Source organism: Haliotis rufescens, unplaced genomic scaffold, assembly GCF_023055435.1.
Source record: "Haliotis rufescens isolate VD_foot unplaced genomic scaffold, xgHalRufe1.0.p SCAF_7, whole genome shotgun sequence".
NCBI lineage: Eukaryota > Metazoa > Mollusca > Gastropoda > Lepetellida > Haliotidae > Haliotis > Haliotis rufescens.
In genome coordinates, this window is record NW_025964361.1 from 50,597,221 (window position 1) to 50,622,181 (window position 24,961).

At 39.0% G+C, this 24,961-nt stretch overlaps 1 protein-coding gene across 1 annotated transcript in view; it reads left to right on the forward strand.

Annotated features, from left to right (window-relative positions):
• The window catches only part of LOC124117483 (sodium/glucose cotransporter 4-like), a 91,928-nt gene that overhangs the window by 46,524 nt on the left and 20,443 nt on the right, over nt 1-24,961 (forward strand). Inside the window, exon 2 of the mRNA XM_046479399.2 lies at nt 22,208-22,309. The gene's annotated coding sequence lies outside the window, so the exon portion shown is untranslated. The remainder of the gene's footprint in view (nt 1-22,207; nt 22,310-24,961) is intronic.

The following is a 24,961-nucleotide window of genomic DNA, read 5'->3' on the forward strand; positions in this document are numbered from 1 at the left end:
ACACACATGTACTCAACACAAATAACTCACATACTCAACACATAACACACATGTACTCAACACATAACACACATGTACTCAGCACACATAACACACATGTACTCAACACACATAACTCACGTACTCAACACATAACACACATGTACTCAACACATAACACACATGTACTCAGCACACATAACACACATGTACTCAACACACATAACTCACGTACTCAACACATAACACACATGTACTCAACAGACATAACTCACGTACTCAACACATAACACACATGTACTCAACACATAACACACATGTACTCAACACATAACACACATGTACTCAGCACACATAACACACATGTACTCAACACATAACACACATGTACTTAGCACACATAACACACATGTACTCAGCACATATAACACACATGTACTCAGCACACATAACACACATGTACTCAACACACATAACACACATGTACTCAACACATAACACACATGTACTCAACACACATAACACACATGTACTCAACACATAGCACACATGTACTCAGCACACATAACACACATGTACTCAACACATAACACACATGTACTCAGCACACATAACACACATGTACTCAACACATAACACAGATGTACTCAGCACACATAACACACATGTACTCAACACACATAACACACATGTACTCAACACACATAACACACATGTACTCAACACACATAACACACATGTACTCAACACATAACACACATGTACTCAGCACACATAACACACATGTACTCAGCACACATAACACACATGTACTCAGCACACATAACACACATGTACTCTACACATAACACACATGTACTCAACACACATAACACACATGTACTCAGCACACATAACACACATGTACTCAGCACACATAACACACATGTACTCTACACATAACACACATGTACTCAACACACATAACACACATGTACTCAGCACACATAACACACATGTACTCTACACATAACACACATGTACTCAACACATAACACACATGTACTCTACACATAACACACATGTACTCTACACATAACACACATGTACTCAGCACATATAACACACATGTACTCAACACACATAACTCACGTACTCAACACATAACACACATGTACTCAACACATAACACACATGTACTCAGCACACATAACACACATGTACTCAACACATAACACACATGTACTTAGCACACATAACACACATGTACTCAGCACACATAACACACGTACTCAACACACATAACACACATGTACTCAACACATAACACACATGTGCTCAGCACATAACACACATGTGCTCAGCACATAACACACATGTACTCAACACACATAACACACATGTACTCAACACATAACACACATGTACTCAACACACATAACACACATGTACTCAACACACATAACTCACGTACTCAACACATAACACACATGTACTCAACACATAACACACATGTACTCAGCACACATAACACACATGTACTCAACACACATAACACACATGTACTCAACACACATAACACACATGTACTCAGCACAGATAACACACATGTACTCAACACACATAACACACATGTACTCAACACACATAACACACATGTACTCAACACACATAACACACATGTACTCAACACACATAACACACATGTACTCAACACACATAACACACATGTACTCAACACACATAACACACATGTACTCAACACATAACACACATGTACTCAACACATAACACACATGTACTCAGCACACATAACACACGTGTACTCAACACACATAACACACATGTACTCAACACACATAACACACATGTACTCAGCACACATAACACACATGTACTCAACACACATAACACACATGTACTCAACACATAACACTCATGTACTCAGCACACATAACACACATGTACTCTACACATAACACACATGTACTCAACACATAACACACATGTACTCAACACATAACACACATGTACTCAGCACACATAACACACATGTACTCAACACATAACACACATGTACTCAACACACATAACTCACGTACTCAACACATAACACACATGTACTCAACACATAACACACATGTACTCAGCACACATAACACACATGTACTCAACACACATAACACACATGTACTCAACACATAACACACATGTACTCAACACATAACACACATGTACTCAACACATAACACACATGTACTCAGCACACATAACACACATGTACTCAACACATAACACACATGTACTCAACACACATAACTCACGTACTCAACACATAACACACATGTACTCAACACATAACACACATGTACTCAGCACACATAACACACATGTACTCAACACACATAACAGACATGTACTCAACACATAACACACATTACTCAGCACACATAACACACATGTACTCAGCACACATAACACACATGTACTCAACACACATAACACACATGTCCTCTACACATAACACACATGTACTCAACACATAACACACATGTACTCAACACACATAACACACATGTACTCAACACATAACACACATGTACTCAACAAATAACACACATGTACTCTACACACATAACACACATGTACTCAACACATAACACACATGTACTCAACACACATAACACACATGTACTCAGCACACATAACACACATGTACTCAGCACACATAACACACATGTACTCTACACATAACACACATGTACTCAACACACATAACACACATGTACTCAACACACATAACACACATGTACTCAACACATAACACACATGTACTCAACACACATAACACACATGTACTCAACACATAACACACATGTACTCAGCACACATAACACACATGTACTCAACACATAACACACATGTACTCAACACACATAACACACATGTACTCTACACATAACACACATGTACTCAACACATAACACACATGTACTCAACACATAACACACATGTACTCAGCACACATAACACACATGTACTCAACACATAACACACATGTACTCAACACACATAACTCACGTACTCAACACATAACACACATGTACTCAACACATAACACACATGTACTCAGCACACATAACACACATGTACTCAACACACATAACTCACGTACTCAACACATAACACACATGTACTCAGCACACATAACACACATGTACTCAACACACATAACTCACGTACTCAACACATAACACACATGTACTCAACACACATAACACACATGTACTCTACACATAACACACATGTACTCAACACATAACACACATGTACTCAACACATAACACACATGTACTCAGCACACATAACACACATGTACTCAACACATAACACACATGTACTCAGCACACATAACACACATGTACTCAACACACATAACAGACATGTACTCAACACATAACACACATTACTCAGCACACATAACACACATGTACTCAGCACACATAACACACATGTACTCAACACACATAACACACATGTCCTCTACACATAACACACATGTACTCAACACATAACACACATGTACTCAACACACATAACACACATGTACTCAACACATAACACACATGTACTCAACAAATAACACACATGTACTCTACACACATAACACACATGTACTCAACACATAACACACATGTACTCAACACACATAACACACATGTACTCAGCACACATAACACACATGTACTCAGCACACATAACACACATGTACTCTACACATAACACACATGTACTCAACACACATAACACACATGTACTCAACACACATAACACACATGTACTCAACACATAACACACATGTACTCAACACACATAACACACATGTACTCAACACATAACACACATGTACTCAGCACACATAACACACATGTACTCAACACATAACACATGTACTCAACACACATAACACACATGTACTCTACACATAACACACATGTACTCAACACATAACACACATGTACTCAACACATAACACACATGTACTCAGCACACATAACACACATGTACTCAACACATAACACACATGTACTAAACACACATAACTCACGTACTCAACACATAACACACATGTACTCAACACATAACACACATGTTCTCAGCACACATAACACACATGTACTCAACACACATAACAGACATGTACTCAACACATAACACACATTACTCAGCACACATAACACACATGTACTCAGCACACATAACACACATGTACTCAACACACATAACACACATGTCCTCTACACATAACACACATGTACTCAACACATAACACACATGTACTCAACACACATAACACACATGTACTCAACACATAACACACATGTACTCAACAAATAACACACATGTACTCTACACACATAACACACATGTACTCAACACATAACACACATGTACTCAACACACATAACACACATGTACTCAGCACACATAACACACATGTACTCAGCACACATAACACACATGTACTCTACACATAACACACATGTACTCAACACACATAACACACATGTACTCAACACACATAACACACATGTACTCAACACATAACACACATGTACTCAACACACATAACACACATGTACTCAACACATAACACACATGTACTCAGCACACATAACACACATGTACTCAACACATAACACACATGTACTCAACACACATAACACACATGTACTCTACACATAACACACATGTACTCAACACATAACACACATGTACTCAACACATAACACACATGTACTCAGCACACATAACACACATGTACTCAACACATAACACACATGTACTCAACACACATAACTCACGTACTCAACACATAACACACATGTACTCAACACATAACACACATGTACTCAACACATAACACACATGTACTCAACACATAACACACATGTACTCAGCACACATAACACACATGTACTCAACACATAACACACATGTACTCAACACACATAACTCACGTACTCAACACATAACACACATGTACTCAACACATAACACACATGTACTCAGCACACATAACACACATGTACTCAACACACATAACAGACATGTACTCAACACATAACACACATTACTCAGCACACATAACACACATGTACTCAGCACACATAACACACATGTACTCAACACACATAACACACATGTCCTCTACACATAACACACATGTACTCAACACATAACACACATGTACTCAACACACATAACACACATGTACTCAACAGATAACACACATGTACTCAACAAATAACACACATGTACTCTACACACATAACACACATGTACTCAACACATAACACACATGTACTCAACACACATAACACACATGTACTCAGCACACATAACACACATGTACTCAGCACACATAACACACATGTACTCTACACATAACACACATGTACTCAACACACATAACACACATGTACTCAACACACATAACACACATGTACTCAACACATAACACACATGTACTCAACACACATAACACACATGTACTCAACACATAACACACATGTACTCAGCACACATAACACACATGTACTCAACACATAACACACATGTACTCAACACACATAACACACATGTACTCTACACATAACACACATGTACTCAACACATAACACACATGTACTCAACACATAACACACATGTACTCAGCACACATAACACACATGTACTCAACACATAACACACATGTACTCAACACACATAACTCACGTACTCAACACATAACACACATGTACTCAACACATAACACACATGTACTCAGCACACATAACACACATGTACTCAACACACATAACTCACGTACTCAACACATAACACACATGTACTCAGCACACATAACACACATGTACTCAACACACATAACTCACGTACTCAACACATAACACACATGTACTCAACACACATAACACACATGTACTCTACACATAACACACATGTACTCAACACATAACTCACATGTACTCAACACATAACACACATGTACTCAGCACACATAACACACATGTACTCAACACATAACACACATGTACTCAGCACACATAACACACATGTACTCAACACACATAACAGACATGTACTCAACACATAACACACATTACTCAGCACACATAACACACATGTACTCAGCACACATAACACACATGTACTCAACACACATAACACACATGTCCTCTACACATAACACACATGTACTCAACACATAACACACATGTACTCAACACACATAACACACATGTACTCAACACATAACACACATGTACTCAACAAATAACACACATGTACTCTACACACATAACACACATGTACTCAACACATAACACACATGTACTCAACACACATAACACACATGTACTCAGCACACATAACACACATGTACTCAGCACACATAACACACATGTACTCTACACATAACACACATGTACTCAACACACATAACACACATGTACTCAACACACATAACACACATGTACTCAACACATAACACACATGTACTCAACACACATAACACACATGTACTCAACACATAACACACATGTACTCAGCACACATAACACACATGTACTCAACACATAACACATGTACTCAACACACATAACACACATGTACTCTACACATAACACACATGTACTCAACACATAACACACATGTACTCAACACATAACACACATGTACTCAGCACACATAACACACATGTACTCAACACATAACACACATGTACTAAACACACATAACTCACGTACTCAACACATAACACACATGTACTCAACACATAACACACATGTTCTCAGCACACATAACACACATGTACTCAACACACATAACAGACATGTACTCAACACATAACACACATTACTCAGCACACATAACACACATGTACTCAGCACACATAACACACATGTACTCAACACACATAACACACATGTCCTCTACACATAACACACATGTACTCAACACATAACACACATGTACTCAACACACATAACACACATGTACTCAACACATAACACACATGTACTCAACAAATAACACACATGTACTCTACACACATAACACACATGTACTCAACACATAACACACATGTACTCAACACACATAACACACATGTACTCAGCACACATAACACACATGTACTCAGCACACATAACACACATGTACTCTACACATAACACACATGTACTCAACACACATAACACACATGTACTCAACACACATAACACACATGTACTCAACACATAACACACATGTACTCAACACACATAACACACATGTACTCAACACATAACACACATGTACTCAGCACACATAACACACATGTACTCAACACATAACACACATGTACTCAACACACATAACACACATGTACTCTACACATAACACACATGTACTCAACACATAACACACATGTACTCAACACATAACACACATGTACTCAGCACACATAACACACATGTACTCAACACATAACACACATGTACTCAACACACATAACTCACGTACTCAACACATAACACACATGTACTCAACACATAACACACATGTACTCAGCACACATAACACACATGTACTCAACACACATAACTCACGTACTCAACACATAACACACATGTACTCAGCACACATAACACACATGTACTCTACACACATAACTCACGTACTCAACACATAACACACATGTACTCAACACACATAACTCACGTACTCAACACATAACACACATGTACTCAACACATAACACACATGTACTCAGCACACATAACACACATGTACTCAGCACACATAACACACATGTACTCAGCACACATAACACACATGTACTCAGCACACATAACACACATGTACTCAGCACACATAACACACATGTACTCTACACATAACACACATGTACTCAACACATAACACACATGTACTCAACACATAACACACATGTACTCAGCACACATAACACACATGTACTCAACACATAACACACATGTACTAAACACACATAACTCACGTACTCAACACATAACACACATGTACTCAACACATAACACACATGTTCTCAGCACACATAACACACATGTACTCAACACACATAACAGACATGTACTCAACACATAACACACATTACTCAGCACACATAACACACATGTACTCAGCACACATAACACACATGTACTCAACACACATAACTCACGTACTCAACACATTACACACATGTACTCAACACATAACACACATGTACTCAGCACACATAACACACATGTACTCAACACACATAACTCACGTACTCAACACATAACACACATGTACTCAACACATAACACACATGTACTCAGCACACATAACACACATGTACTCAACACACATAACTCACGTACTCAACACATAACACACATGTACTCAACACACATAACTCACGTACTCAACACATAACACACATGTACTCAACACATAACACACATGTACTCAACACATAACACACATGTACTCAGCACACATAACACACATGTACTCAACACATAACACACATGTACTTAGCACACATAACACACATGTACTCAGCACATATAACACACATGTACTCAGCACATATAACACACATGTACTCTACACATAACACACATGTACTCAACACATAAGACACATGTACTCAGCACACATAACACACATGTACTCAGCACACATAACACACATGTACTCAGCACACATAACACACATGTACTCTACACATAACACACATGTACTCAACACACATAACACACATGTACTCAGCACACATAACACACATGTACTCTACACATAACACACATGTACTCAACACATAACACACATGTACTCTACACATAACACACATGTACTCTACACATAACACACATGTACTCAGCACATATAACACACATGTACTCAACACACATAACTCATGTACTCAACACATAACACACATGTACTCAACACATAACACACATGTACTCAGCACACATAACACACATGTACTCAGCACACATAACACACATGTACTCAGCACACATAACACACATGTACTCTACACATAACACACATGTACTCAACACACATAACACACATGTACTCAGCACACATAACACACATGTACTCTACACATAACACACATGTACTCAACACATAACACACATGTACTCTACACATAACACACATGTACTCAACACATAACACACATGTACTCAGCACATATAACACACATGTACTCAACACACATAACTCATGTACTCAACACATAACACACATGTACTCAACACATAACACACATGTACTCAGCACACATAACACACATGTACTCAGCACATAACACACATGTACTCAACACACATAACACACATGTACTCAACAAATAACACACATGTACTCTACACACATAACACACATGTACTTAGCACACATAACACACATGTACTCAGCACACATAACACACGTACTCAACACACATAACACACATGTACTCAACACATAACACACATGTACTCAGCACATAACACACATGTACTCAACACACATAACACACATGTACTCAACACATAACACACATGTACTCAACACACATAACACACATGTACTCAACACACATAACTCACGTACTCAACACATAACACACATGTACTCAACACATAACACACATGTACTCAGCACACATAACACACATGTACTCAACACACATAACACACATGTACTCAACACACATAACACACATGTACTCAGCACACATAACACACATGTACTCAACACACATAACACACATGTACTCAACACACATAACACACATGTCGTCTACACATAACACACATGTACTCAACACACATAACACACATGTAATCAACACACATAACACACATGTACTCAACACACATAACACACATGTACTCAACACATAACACACATGTACTCAACACATAACACACATGTACTCAGCACACATAACACACATGTACTCAACACACATAACACACATGTACTCAACACACATAACACACATGTACTCAGCACACATAACACACATGTACTCAACACACATAACACACATGTACTCAACACATAACACACATGTACTCAGCACACATAACACACATGTACTCTGCACACATAACTCACGTACTCAACACATAACACACATGTACTCAACACATAACACACATGTACTCAACACATAACACACATGTACTCAACACACATAACACACATGTACTCAGCACACATAACACACATGTACTCTACACATAACACACATGTACTCAGCACACATAACACACATGTACTCAGCACACATAACACACATGTACTCAGCACGCTTAATACACATGTACTCAACACACATAACACACATGTACTCAACACATAACACACATTACTCAGCACACATAACACACATGTACTCAGCACATAACACACATGTACTCAACACACATAACACACATGTACTCAACAAATAACACACATGTACTCTACACACATAACACACATGTACTTAGCACACATAACACACATGTACTCAGCACACATAACACACGTACTCAACACACATAACACACATGTACTCAACACATAACACACATGTACTCAGCACATAACACACATGTACTCAACACACATAACACACATGTACTCAACACATAACACACATGTACTCAACACACATAACACACATGTACTCTACACACATAACACACATGTACTTAGCACACATAACACACATGTACTCAGCACACATAACACACGTACTCAACACACATAACACACATGTACTCAACACATAACACACATGTACTCAGCACATAACACACATGTACTCAACACACATAACACACATGTACTCAACACATAACACACATGTACTCAACACACATAACACACATGTACTCAACACACATAACTCACGTACTCAACACATAACACACATGTACTCAACACACATAACACACATGTACTCAGCACACATAACACACATGTACTCAACACACATAACACACATGTACTCAACACACATAACACACATGTACTCAGCACACATAACACACATGTACTCAACACACATAACACACATGTACTCAACACACATAACACACATGTCGTCTACACATAACACACATGTACTCAACACACATAACACACATGTAATCAACACACATAACACACATGTACTGAACACACATAACACACATGTACTCAACACATAACACACATGTACTCAACACATAACACACATGTACTCAGCACACATAACACACATGTACTCAACACACATAACACACATGTACTCAACACACATAACACACATGTACTCAGCACACATAACACACATGTACTCAACACACATAACACACATGTACTCAACACATAACACACATGTACTCAGCACACATAACACACATGTACTCTGCACACATAACTCACGTACTCAACACATAACACACATGTACTCAACACATAACACACATGTACTCAACACATAACACACATGTACTCAACACACATAACACACATGTACTCAGCACACATAACACACATGTACTCTACACATAACACACATGTACTCAGCACACATAACACACATGTACTCAGCACACATAACACACATGTACTCAGCACGCTTAATACACATGTACTCAACACACATAACACACATGTACTCAACACATAACACACATTACTCAGCACACATAACACACATGTACTCAGCACACATAACACACATGTACTCAACACACATAACACACATGTCCTCTACACATAACACACATGTACTCAACACATAACACACATGTACTCAACACACATAACACACATGTACTCAACACATAACACACATGTACTCAACAAATAACACACATGTACTCTACACACATAACACACATGTACACAACACATAACACACATGTACTCAACACACATAACACACATGTACTCAGCACACATAACACACATGTACTCAGCACACATAACACACATGTACTCTACACATAACACACATGTACTCAACACACATAACACACATGTACTCAACACACATAACACACATGTACTCAACACATAACACACATGTACTCAACACACATAACACACATGTACTCAACACATAACACACATGTACTCAGCACACATAACACACATGTACTCAACACATAACACACATGTACTCAACACACATAACACACATGTACTCTACACATAACACACATGTACTCAACACATAACACACATGTACTCAACACATAACACACATGTACTCAGCACACATAACACACATGTACTCAACACATAACACACATGTACTCAACACACATAACTCACGTACTCAACACATAACACACATGTACTCAACACATAACACACATGTACTCAGCACACATAACACACATGTACTCAACACACATAACAGACATGTACTCAACACATAACACACATTACTCAGCACACATAACACACATGTACTCAGCACACATAACACACATGTACTCAACACACATAACACACATGTCCTCTACACATAACACACATGTACTCAACACATAACACACATGTACTCAACACACATAACACACATGTACTCAACACATAACACACATGTACTCAACAAATAACACACATGTACTCTACACACATAACACACATGTACTCAACACATAACACACATGTACTCAACACACATAACACACATGTACTCAGCACACATAACACACATGTACTCAGCACACATAACACACATGTACTCTACACATAACACACATGTACTCAACACACATAACACACATGTACTCAACACACATAACACACATGTACTCAACACATAACACACATGTACTCAACACACATAACACACATGTACTCAACACATAACACACATGTACTCAGCACACATAACACACATGTACTCAACACATAACACACATGTACTCAGCACACATAACACACATGTACTCTACACATAACACACATGTACTCAACACATAACACACATGTACTCAACACATAACACACATGTACTCAGCACACATAACACACATGTACTCAACACATAACACACATGTACTCAACACACATAACTCACGTACTCAACACATAACACACATGTACTCAACACATAACACACATGTACTCAACACACATAACTCACGTACTCAACACATAACACACATGTACTCAGCACACATAACACACATGTACTCAACACACATAACTCACGTACTCAACACATAACACACATGTACTCAACACACATAACTCACGTACTCAACACATAACACACATGTACTCAACACATAACACACATGTACTCAGCACACATAACACACATGTACTCAGCACACATAACACACATGTACTCAGCACACATAACACACATGTACTCAGCACACATAACACACATGTAATCAGCACACATAACACACATGTACTCTACACATAACACACATGTACTCAACACATAACACACATGTACTCAACACATAACACACATGTACTCAGCACACATAACACACATGTACTCAACACATAACACACATGTACTCAACACACATAACTCACGTACTCAACACATTACACACATGTACTCAACACATAACACACATGTACTCAGCACACATAACACACATGTACTCAACACACATAACTCACGTACTCAACACATAACACACATGTACTCAACACATAACACACATGTACTCAGCACACATAACACACATGTACTCAACACACATAACTCACGTACTCAACACATAACACACATGTACTCAACACACATAACTCACGTACTCAACACATAACACACATGTACTCAACACATAACACACATGTACTCAACACATAACACACATGTACTCAGCACACATAACACACATGTACTCAACACATAACACACATGTACTTAGCACACATAACACACATGTACTCAGCACATATAACACACATGTACTCAGCACATATAACACACATGTACTCTACACATAACACACATGTACTCAACACATAAGACACATGTACTCAGCACACATAACACACATGTACTCAGCACACATAACACACATGTACTCAGCACACATAACACACATGTACTCTACACATAACACACATGTACTCAACACACATAACACACATGTACTCAGCACACATAACACACATGTACTCTACACATAACACACATGTACTCAACACATAACACACATGTACTCTACACATAACACACATGTACTCTACACATAACACACATGTACTCAGCACATATAACACACATGTACTCAACACACATAACTCATGTACTCAACACATAACACACATGTACTCAACACATAACACACATGTACTCAGCACACATAACACACATGTACTCAGCACACATAACACACATGTACTCAGCACACATAACACACATGTACTCTACACATAACACACATGTACTCAACACACATAACACACATGTACTCAGCACACATAACACACATGTACTCTACACATAACACACATGTACTCAACACATAACACACATGTACTCTACACATAACACACATGTACTCTACACATAACACACATGTACTCAGCACATATAACACACATGTACTCAACACACATAACTCATGTACTCAACACATAACACACATGTACTCAACACATAACACACATGTACTCAGCACACATAACACACATGTACTCAGCACATAACACACATGTACTCAACACACATAACACACATGTACTCAACAAATAACACACATGTACTCTACACACATAACACACATGTACTTAGCACACATAACACACATGTACTCAGCACACATAACACATGTACTCAACACACATAACACACATGTACTCAACACATAACACACATGTACTCAGCACATGACACACATGTACTCAACACACATAACACACATGTACTCAACACATAACACACATGTACTCAACACACATAACACACATGTACTCAACACACATAACTCACGTACTCAACACATAACACACATGTACTCAACACATAACACACATGTACTCAGCACACATAACACACATGTACTCAACACACATAACACACATGTACTCAACACACATAACACACATGTACTCAGCACACATAACACACATGTACTCAACACACATAACACACATGTACTCAACACACATAACACACATGTCGTCTACACATAACACACATGTACTCAACACACATAACACACATGTAATCAACACACATAACACACATGTACTGAACACACATAACACACATGTACTCAACACATAACACACATGTACTCAACACATAACACACATGTACTCAGCACACATAACACACATGTACTCAACACACATAACACACATGTACTCAACACACATAACACACATGTACTCAGCACACATAACACACATGTACTCAACACACATAACACACATGTACTCAACACATAACACACATGTACTCAGCACACATAACACACATGTACTCTGCACACATAACTCACGTACTCAACACATAACACACATGTACTCAACACATAACACACATGTACTCAACACACATAACACACATGTACTCTACACATAACACACATGTACTCAACACACATAACACACATGTACTCAGCACACATAACACACATGTACTCAGCACGCTTAATACACATGTACTCAACACACATAACACACATGTACTCAGCACGCTTAATACACATGTACTCGACACACATGACACACATGACCCATGTACTCAACATACCTACACACATAACTCACTTCATACTGACACACATTCGGCATGCTTCGCCATGATGCATACTGATAACTACCACTTCTGTGACATGGTCACACGATAGGAATGTTGCAGTTCAGCTTGTTTAATATTTATGACGAATTCATTCACGTATCTGCGACCAATTTATATTCAACTCTTGAATACGATTCATTATTTCTTTGTGTGTCAGGTTGTGCTTCCAGTATTTTCAGAAATATCAAAGTGAAAGACGAAAGTACGCACAATATCGGGTGGCCCAGTCGTTTAAGGCGCCGCGATTCGTTGTGCAGAGTTGCGTCCCTTGGGTACGCCAGAAACCTATGATTACGGGTTCGAATCCCGGTTCGCCCCGATTATGTTTCTAGGTTTAACAGAACCATACCCGTGCTCGTGGGTTTCACCGAAGTGGTTAACGTCAGAGACCTGCATCACTTCGGGCTTTCCTCCCACATTAATATGACACGCCGTGATATAACTGGAATACTGTTAAGACCGCTTATTTTACCTTTTACGCCCAATCGAATCTGTTTCGTTGGACTACCATTGACCTTTTATGTTTCTGTAAGTCTGTATCAATTTTCAACTTCATACGTGTTCTTTAACTTCTTTTGAGTAGTACATGTCGTATTTTTGTTAAACGATGTGTGATGCTTTGATGAAAATATCAATAATTCGATAGAAGTTACGTTATAAGTGAAAAGATACGTCGTTATACACATCAGTCATTGGTAGTTTCTGTGGTTAGGTGTCCGAATCATAAAATTGAGATTTACAAGTATTTTTATTTTCGTATACAATAATAACAGTACCACTATTCCTCTTCAAGATGTATTACACATATACTCAGTTAAGACTTTCGTGTTTGTATCATATAAATATAAGCGACTAAGCCCTTTCCTTTATCATAAGAAAAAGCTCCATGGCACGATCCGTCTATATCATGATCATGTGTTTATGAATCACTATCAAATAGTCATGATAATAATAAAAGCGACAAACCCCTTAATTTCAATATTCATAAGAAATATCTGCCCCGAAACACAGTCGATTGTAGGATTCCGACTACATCATGAGCACGTGTTTATGAATCACTATCAAATAGTGATGGTATCAGGTGTTCGTGATAAGGTGAGCGTATCCTGCCCCACCTGTGGCATCCGTCACAAGCACATGCAAAGGCAAGTCAATTGTTCACCTAAAAAAAAACCACGGGAACATGTGATACTATAAGGGTAACGCTCTTTTTCAGGGCATTATCATTTGCAGAAGCCCGAGGTTTTTCATTAACTGCCCGCCGAAGGAGGGCAGTTGAAAAGACCGAGGGCATCTGCAAATGATAATGCCCTGAAAAAGAGCGTTACCGTTATTATAGCTAAAATGGATGGAATTTGTTATCAAATAATAAGAAACAACAATATCGGTTTTGAAACATTTACTGCAGTCAACACGAATGTCACTGACCACATTTTACAAATATGGAAACGTCATAGAACAAACCAGATGACGTCACTATAATACGTGACGTCATTTTCTCTGCCCTATGACGTCACCTAACAACGGGCGTGATAATGGCCCGTCGTCAAGTAATATGAGGGCATTATCAAGTTACAGTCGCCCGCTCATTTCTGATAGCGTGCGGGCGGTTTAATGATAATTCTATCCATTTTAGCTATAAAAGTCAATATAGGGAATACACATATTTTGTATTTTAGTGTACTGGTTTGTTTATATTAAAAAGTTTAATTGGCATTTTTACCCTGTAAAAACGTATTATTCATCGCGTCTGGCAAATACATTGTACATTGTTATGTTAAGAGCAAAACACATTTTCCTCTTTTTATCAGTCCCATTATTTGTGTATGAGGGAGTGTATATCAAAATTATTGATATATTTGTATAAGTAGCATTTTGAGTTGAATATATATATATATATATATATATATATATATATATATATATATATATATAGAGAGAGAGAGAGAGAGAGAGAGAGAGAGAGAGAGAGAGAGAGAGAAAAGTTTCATATTTGCCTGATATAAAATTATGTTTGTCTGTGTTTGTTTGTTTGTTTGTTGTTTAACGCCGCACTCAGCAATATTTCAGTTATATGACAGTGGTCCGTACATAATTGAGTCTGGACCAGACAATCCAGTGATTGGCATCTTGAGCATCGATCCACGCATTTGAGATACGATGACATGCATCAACAAAGTCAGCAAGCCTGACCACCCGATCCCGTTAGTCGCCTCTTACGACGAGCACATAGTCGCCTCCCATGGCAAGCCTGGGTTGCTGAAGACCTATTCTGACCCGGATCTTCACGAGTAGCTTACCTGTGTCCATAGCACAAGGAATGAGTGAGGTGTGATGGTTTTATCAAAATATCACGGCGATGATAAGAATGAACCTGCTTATCAAGTGAAAGCAACTTCAGACATTTTTTTTCAAACTAATAAATATTGTGTAAGAATATTTTCATAGGCCATATAATAGAGAACATGAATAAAAAATTGTAATAAAGAAGTTGATCTTCCTACTGTGTCGTCATAATAACATATCAAACGTCCAAATGCCCTTAAAAGATGTACTGAAGTGCTGATTAACTGATCTAAGGTATCCCCACGTTTATAAAATAATTTAACCACACCCTGTACATCCTCATCATACTGGAATATCGTGAACATAATAATTATATGTATATTTAAGTATTAAACATTAAAACCCCAGCTATGTTCGATCATTTCTTGAAACCTTTAGTACCATATATTCCCGTGTTCGTTCAGGTTCGTTGACCGGAACTAGAAATAAAAGACACCAGAGAAGCCTTCTCATCTGTTTCATATTTAGTGCCTTGCATAAGGATTCAGTGAACAAAACACTATCCACAAGCCTGTATCGCTCCAGCATTCCTATAGACGCTTTTTGCTTCATGTCGAGCAATATTCAAGCAGCTCCTGCATTTTACAACTTTTGAAGTACAATCGAGCACGCTCTTTGCACAAAGCTGTCAAAGAGCGTCATACGACTCTTGCTCAAAACATGATAAGTCAGGGTACGACATTCAAGGCCTCAGTAAATCTTTCAAAACGTTTTATGGTAGGCATGTGGAGAACATTTCCAAATTTGACACATCAGTGACCAACACCATGTTCGATGCAATTCACTATTTTTACTTGATTATATAAGTTAAACTCCGTTGTGTCGAAGTTGAATACGTAAATATTTCGAGTTATCGAGGTTCCACAAAACCGAAAACGATTAATAAAGAAGGAACACGCAGGGACCAAGCTCATACTTCGAGACAAACGTAAGTTTGACACATCAAAGTTCGACACAACGGTGTTTGACTGTATACAATGAAGGCCAAATAGGGATTTCATCATGTTGAAATCGTACTCAACTTTTGGCGGAGACTATAATTTTGAAAGAAGTTTTGTCGCTTTTGTCGCTTTTATTTATATTGATGGTCATAGGTCCGATCGTTGCGCTACGACTATAGGAAATAAGTTACTGTAAAGCTGTTACGAGCAGCACAGATCAAAGATCGCCTTCTTGCACGGAGCCTGCAAGTCATCTGCTTCAAAGCGATCATACGTATACGCTACACGTAACTCCATTGTGTGACGTTAAACCCAACTCACTCACCCCAATGTGTGACATACTTACATTAGTTGTTCCGCCATTAAACAATCTGACAGGCTATTTCGGGGCTTAAAATTAAATTTACATTGCCTGCACAAAGTGATCCTCGCGCGATTGTGAAACGGATTGTGTACGACTGCGATATTACAAGATCGCCTTTTGGCGTCTATAGCAACTATCTGCATGTTTACATGTGGAAAGTATATTCTATCCACGAATATTTCAGATAAATCACTGCCCCACCCATATTCAAACATCGCCTGCATATAACAGAAATAGCCTTGTGAATGCGTTCTGTTGCTCACGCCACGAATGAATGTTCTATTTTTATTTTTCTGAAAGATAAAGCCTTGCTGCAGCCATCAATAAACATCATTCGTGACCAACTCGTGTTATTTCGGGACAAGCCGAATAAACATGTTCATCAATATTCACGATGCAATGTTTTCGTTATGAGTTTGTGAGGACGCTGGTTTTAATCCGCCATTTGAACAGTAAGTTAAAGTGATTCAAGGTTTAGACATTTACCACTTTGATGAAACCCACGAGCACGGGTATGGTGCTCATTAACAAAGAATAATAGTCCTCACGAATCCGTGCTTCGAACCTACGATCATAACATTCTGGTTGTCCAAATGAACCTGTTTAGTGAATTGGGTCACACCAATAGCATATGTATCTCATTGTGTGATCTGATAAATTTAAAGTTGATATTTCCATGACTTTAGAGATACCACGTGTTCTATACATACATATATGTGTGGAACATTTGTTAAATACCTTCTAACACATGAGTATGTGAGTTGTTTAGTCTACGACGTCCGGGGTAGAATAGGTCTTCAGCAACCCATGCTTGCTGTAAAAGGTGACTATGCTTGTCGTAAGAGGCGACTAACGGGATCGGGTGGTCAGGCTCACAGACTTGGCTGATGCATGTCATCGGATACCAAATGCATGGATCGATGCTAATGATGTCAGTTACTGGATTGTCTGGTCCAGACTTGATTGTTTACAGACCCGCTGTCATACAGCTGGAATATTGTTGAGAGCGGCGTTAAACAACACACAAACAAACAAACAAGTACAATGTCGCCAAAGAATTGGGCAGCGAAATGCGTTCAGTATCAGTGATGAAATAATTGAGTAGGCTGTTGTTTCATAAGCGCATAAATTCAGAGGCATGTGGATTGACAAAACTTGCCAATTAATGACAGGTTGCAGTGAAAACAATTCTCTGAGCGAAACCTTAGAATTAAACTAGATTATAGTTTTAAAACGTCCTGTGAAGGACATATAGTAAACTACGTTTACTACGAACACACTTATAACGAACTGACGATACAACAAATTGAACGTATTGGTCCCGGCCATTTGCTGTATACAAGTATATGTTGCATATATGCTTATAACTAATTATGGCCGGGACCAAAAAGACCCATTTGTTGTATCGTCAGTTCGTTTTAGCGTGTCCGTTATAAACGTAGTTTACTGTACTATCAATCGTCTCTTACGAAGGTAGGTAGGTTACAACGTGTGAAAGTCAGCGATAGTTTTCGTAACCCTTCATGTTTAGACATTACACTTGACAATTATGTAAACCGGTCTAAAGCGTTGGCACTCATAAATTGTGTTAGAAACAAGCAAAGAATCTCTGAAATATTGATTTTATAACAGTTTATCGAGTGATGATATCCTCCAGGCGATGTCATAGACATACGGCCGCAAACGTAGCATTAAGATTGACACACCGACACAGATCGAGCTGAGATTGATTTGTGTTATGGGTCTTGACTGTCCACACAGAGCCAATCTACTATCATGCCAAGAATGGCATATATTCATATGGAATATTATAAAAAACGTGTTATGAATTTACATTTTATAAATCCATTGCATAAGTATATCCTTTGCATTTGTAGTGTAACCACATATGATGACAATATAAATTGGAAACCAACCATTTAATAATCTGGTCAGGGATTTTGTATTGAGGCCAGATATAAGTTCAGCTACAGTTGCAAAACCAGATATTTGAAACAAAACCTATGAGCCACTTAAAACACATTGCAACATTGTCAGTTTTGTGCGAGCCATTTTTTCCCCCAAAATATGAAGCCAAATTATTTTTTGTTTGAAGAACTTTCGGGGACAATTTATTTTTTGCGATAAAATCTTCCCTCCCCTGGGGCTGGGACGGGTAACTCGGGTACTCGGGTACTCGGGTACTCGGGTACTCGGGTCGGGTTGGTCCTAAGTAGGACCCGGGTACCCACATGACTACCCGGACTCGTGGTTAGTCACGTGACATACTGTTTAATGCCATTACAATAAAACTCAATGGTTACACTACAAGTATAGCTAATGTTCACATTTCTTTCTCACTATGCAGGCATTCGTTCCTACTTTTATATGTCCAAGTAAGGATAAAGCGTCTATCAACTGCAGATTATACATGATCAGATTGTTTTATACATGTATCTAAATAGTTTTTGCCAGGGCTGCGGTAAAACAATTCCCATTCGGACATTTAGTACCCAACTCTTGAGACCTATAGCGGGTATCCGGGTAGGGCCGGGTCATAGGGTGGCGGGTACCCGGGTAATAAATTTGGACTCGTCCCCGCCCTTCGGCCTCCCCCAACCAGAATATCAAATGGACGATCCCTTAGTTGGTAAATTTACCTTAAGTCGGAAATAGTGTCATCGTTGATAACTAAAGCATGAGTGAATGTAATCGTGACGTGAGTGGTTATTAATACATATATATATATATATATACGTGTGAGGATGAGCAGCATTTCGATTTCAGAAGGATGCAGTGACGGTACAGTTTGACGACTGGCGCCAAGTTGGCTTGAGAACATCGGTGAATCTTATCTTCAGAACAACCGAAAGGACAAAGTACTTGAAGGTAAGGCTTTTCACATAGCTCTTTTACACAGTTAAATATATGGAATCCAAGAAGGGACATTGTCGCGCGACATTTTGATTTTTAGATACAATTACTCCATTGTCGCGTTGTCGCAATCAAAATGAATTCCAATTGGCAGCTATTGAAATGCGCGACTACGCTACAATCCGACATATTGATATGTTGCCGCCCTTTATCGTTATGTTACTCATGCGTGTAAATGGATTAATCTAACCATTCCCATAAATGGTTGTACTCCTTTTAAAACTCCAATGGTCTTTTTCAACTCCAATGGTTCTAACCCAAAAGTACCAATGGGTTGCTTTACTCAAAATGATCGGATCTTTAATTAGTCGTCACATATCTATATTGTCGGTGATGTTTTCATTAACAATCGTTTTCTGACTGCAAGAGTGAGTGAGTGAGTATGCTTTTACGCCGCTTTTAGCAATATTCCAGCAATATCACGGCGGGGGACACCAGAAATGGGCTTCACACATTGTAACCATGTCTGGAATCGAACCCGGGTCTTCGGCGTGACGAGCGAACGCTTTAACCACCAGGCTACCCGACCGCCCCTTTTGACTGCAAGAAACAAAATCTATGTATTGCTATTACATTTCATTCAAGTCTCTAACAACTTTTCAAATCGCTTGTCAAAGTAGAACAGGCGGTAGAATATCCCCGACGTGTTTCTGGAATTTGTTTAGGAGGACGTGATGCACGTATTAGACTTAACCACTTTGGTGGAACCCACAGGCAGGAATACGTTGCCGGGATTCGAACCATCGATCCTAGGTTTCTGGCATGCCTTGGGGGACTGGATAACGATTTGCGACGTCGACTGGGACACCCATACCGATGGAGCCCGGAATGAAACACAAAAAAACAGTTGTTTTAGACAATTTATAAGGAAACAATCAAATATATGTTTTCATTTTGAGGAAAGAAACATATTGCCATTGGTACTTTAGTTTTAGGGTCGGTTAGCTAGCCCAGTGGTTAAAGCGTTCACTATTCACACCGAAGGTCCGGGTTCGATTCCCACCATCGGTAAAATGTGTGAAACCCTTGTCTGGTCTACCCCATCGTGTTATTGATGGAATATTGCTAAAAGCGGTGTAAAACAATACTCACTCACTCACGTTGGTGTTACAAAAATTGGAATTAAGAAATACCATTGGGGTTTGAAGAGGAGGATAACCGTTTCTGCGAATGCTTACGTTAATTCACTTATTACACATGCGCACTATCAAAGAAAGAAATGGATAATCCGATATATACTGAGTCAAATTAAAAACTTAACATTTTTAAAAGTAATCCCATATATGATATACAACGGACAAATGTATCAGAGAAGGTAATTTTTAATCATTAATGTCCAAAAAAAGGATTATAATTAACGGTTTTAACCATAATTTGTTCCAAGCACCTACGGTATTCGGTAATAACATCAACAGTTTAAATCATAAGTCCCAAGCACGAGAATCTGATGGCACACAAGTTCAGTAGCGTGTATGGCCACCATGTGCGTTGACAACTGCCACACAACGCCTCCGCATGGACCTTGTGATGCTTGTGAACACATGATTGGGAAGAAGACGCCATTGTTGCTGCAAAATGGTGTCAAGATCTTGCAAATTCTGTGGTTGGTTCCGGAGAGTGCGCAGACTTCTGCCATGAGCATCCCAGACGTGGTCGATGGGATTGAGGTCGGGAGACCTTGACGGCCAGTCCATGACGTTGACTCCCGCATTCTGAAGGAAATTCCTTGTCAAAATTGCTGTGTGGGGTCTGGCATTGTCGTGTTGGAAGATCAAACCGGGTCCATGTGCTGCCATAAAAGGCAGAAGTTTTGGTGCCAGTACCTGGTCGCGGTAAGCAGCAGCGTTGAGGTTGCCACGGATGACAAGAAGCCTGGAACGTGCATTGCCACAGAAAGCACCCGACACCATGACTCTTCCGCCTCGAAATCTGTTAACTTCCTGTACACAACACTGGGCGTAACGTTCATGACGGCGCCTCCACACCCTCGCCCTACCATCAGCAAATCGGAGATTAAATCGGGATTCATCACTGAAGACGACCTGATTCCAATTCCTCTGAGTCCATCGTAAGTGTCGCTGTGCCCACAATTGACGTTGACGTCTGTGTAATTTAGATAGAATCAGCCCGCAGTATGGCCGTCGTGCTTGAAGGTGAGCAGTTCTCAGACGGTCTCGAACAGTTTGCGCACTCAGTCTACCCCTCAACAGTTCATTTCTGGTTGATGTAGCCTTAAAAAATCGGTTACGGAGGTGACGTAAGACAATCTGACGATCCTCTGCATGTGACGTCAAACGTGGTCGACCTGGCTGTCTGTAAATCATAAACAGTCCGTCGACTACAACCCATCGTCCTTGCAACTTCAGCTACGAACATTCCCGTCTGCAACATGCCGATGGCACGTTCACGTTTCACATTTGAAAGGCGTGGCATGACAAATGGCTGTAAAGACTTTTGTTTTCTTGTGTTTTTCCTTTTTTTGTTAATGACTGCTAACAAGTATGGCTGAAAACACGTGCGGTATTATGGCCACGTGACCAGTTGCACGTGAAAAACCACTTTTGCCACTATAGTGCTTTGCACATGATTTTGATCGATTCACCTGCA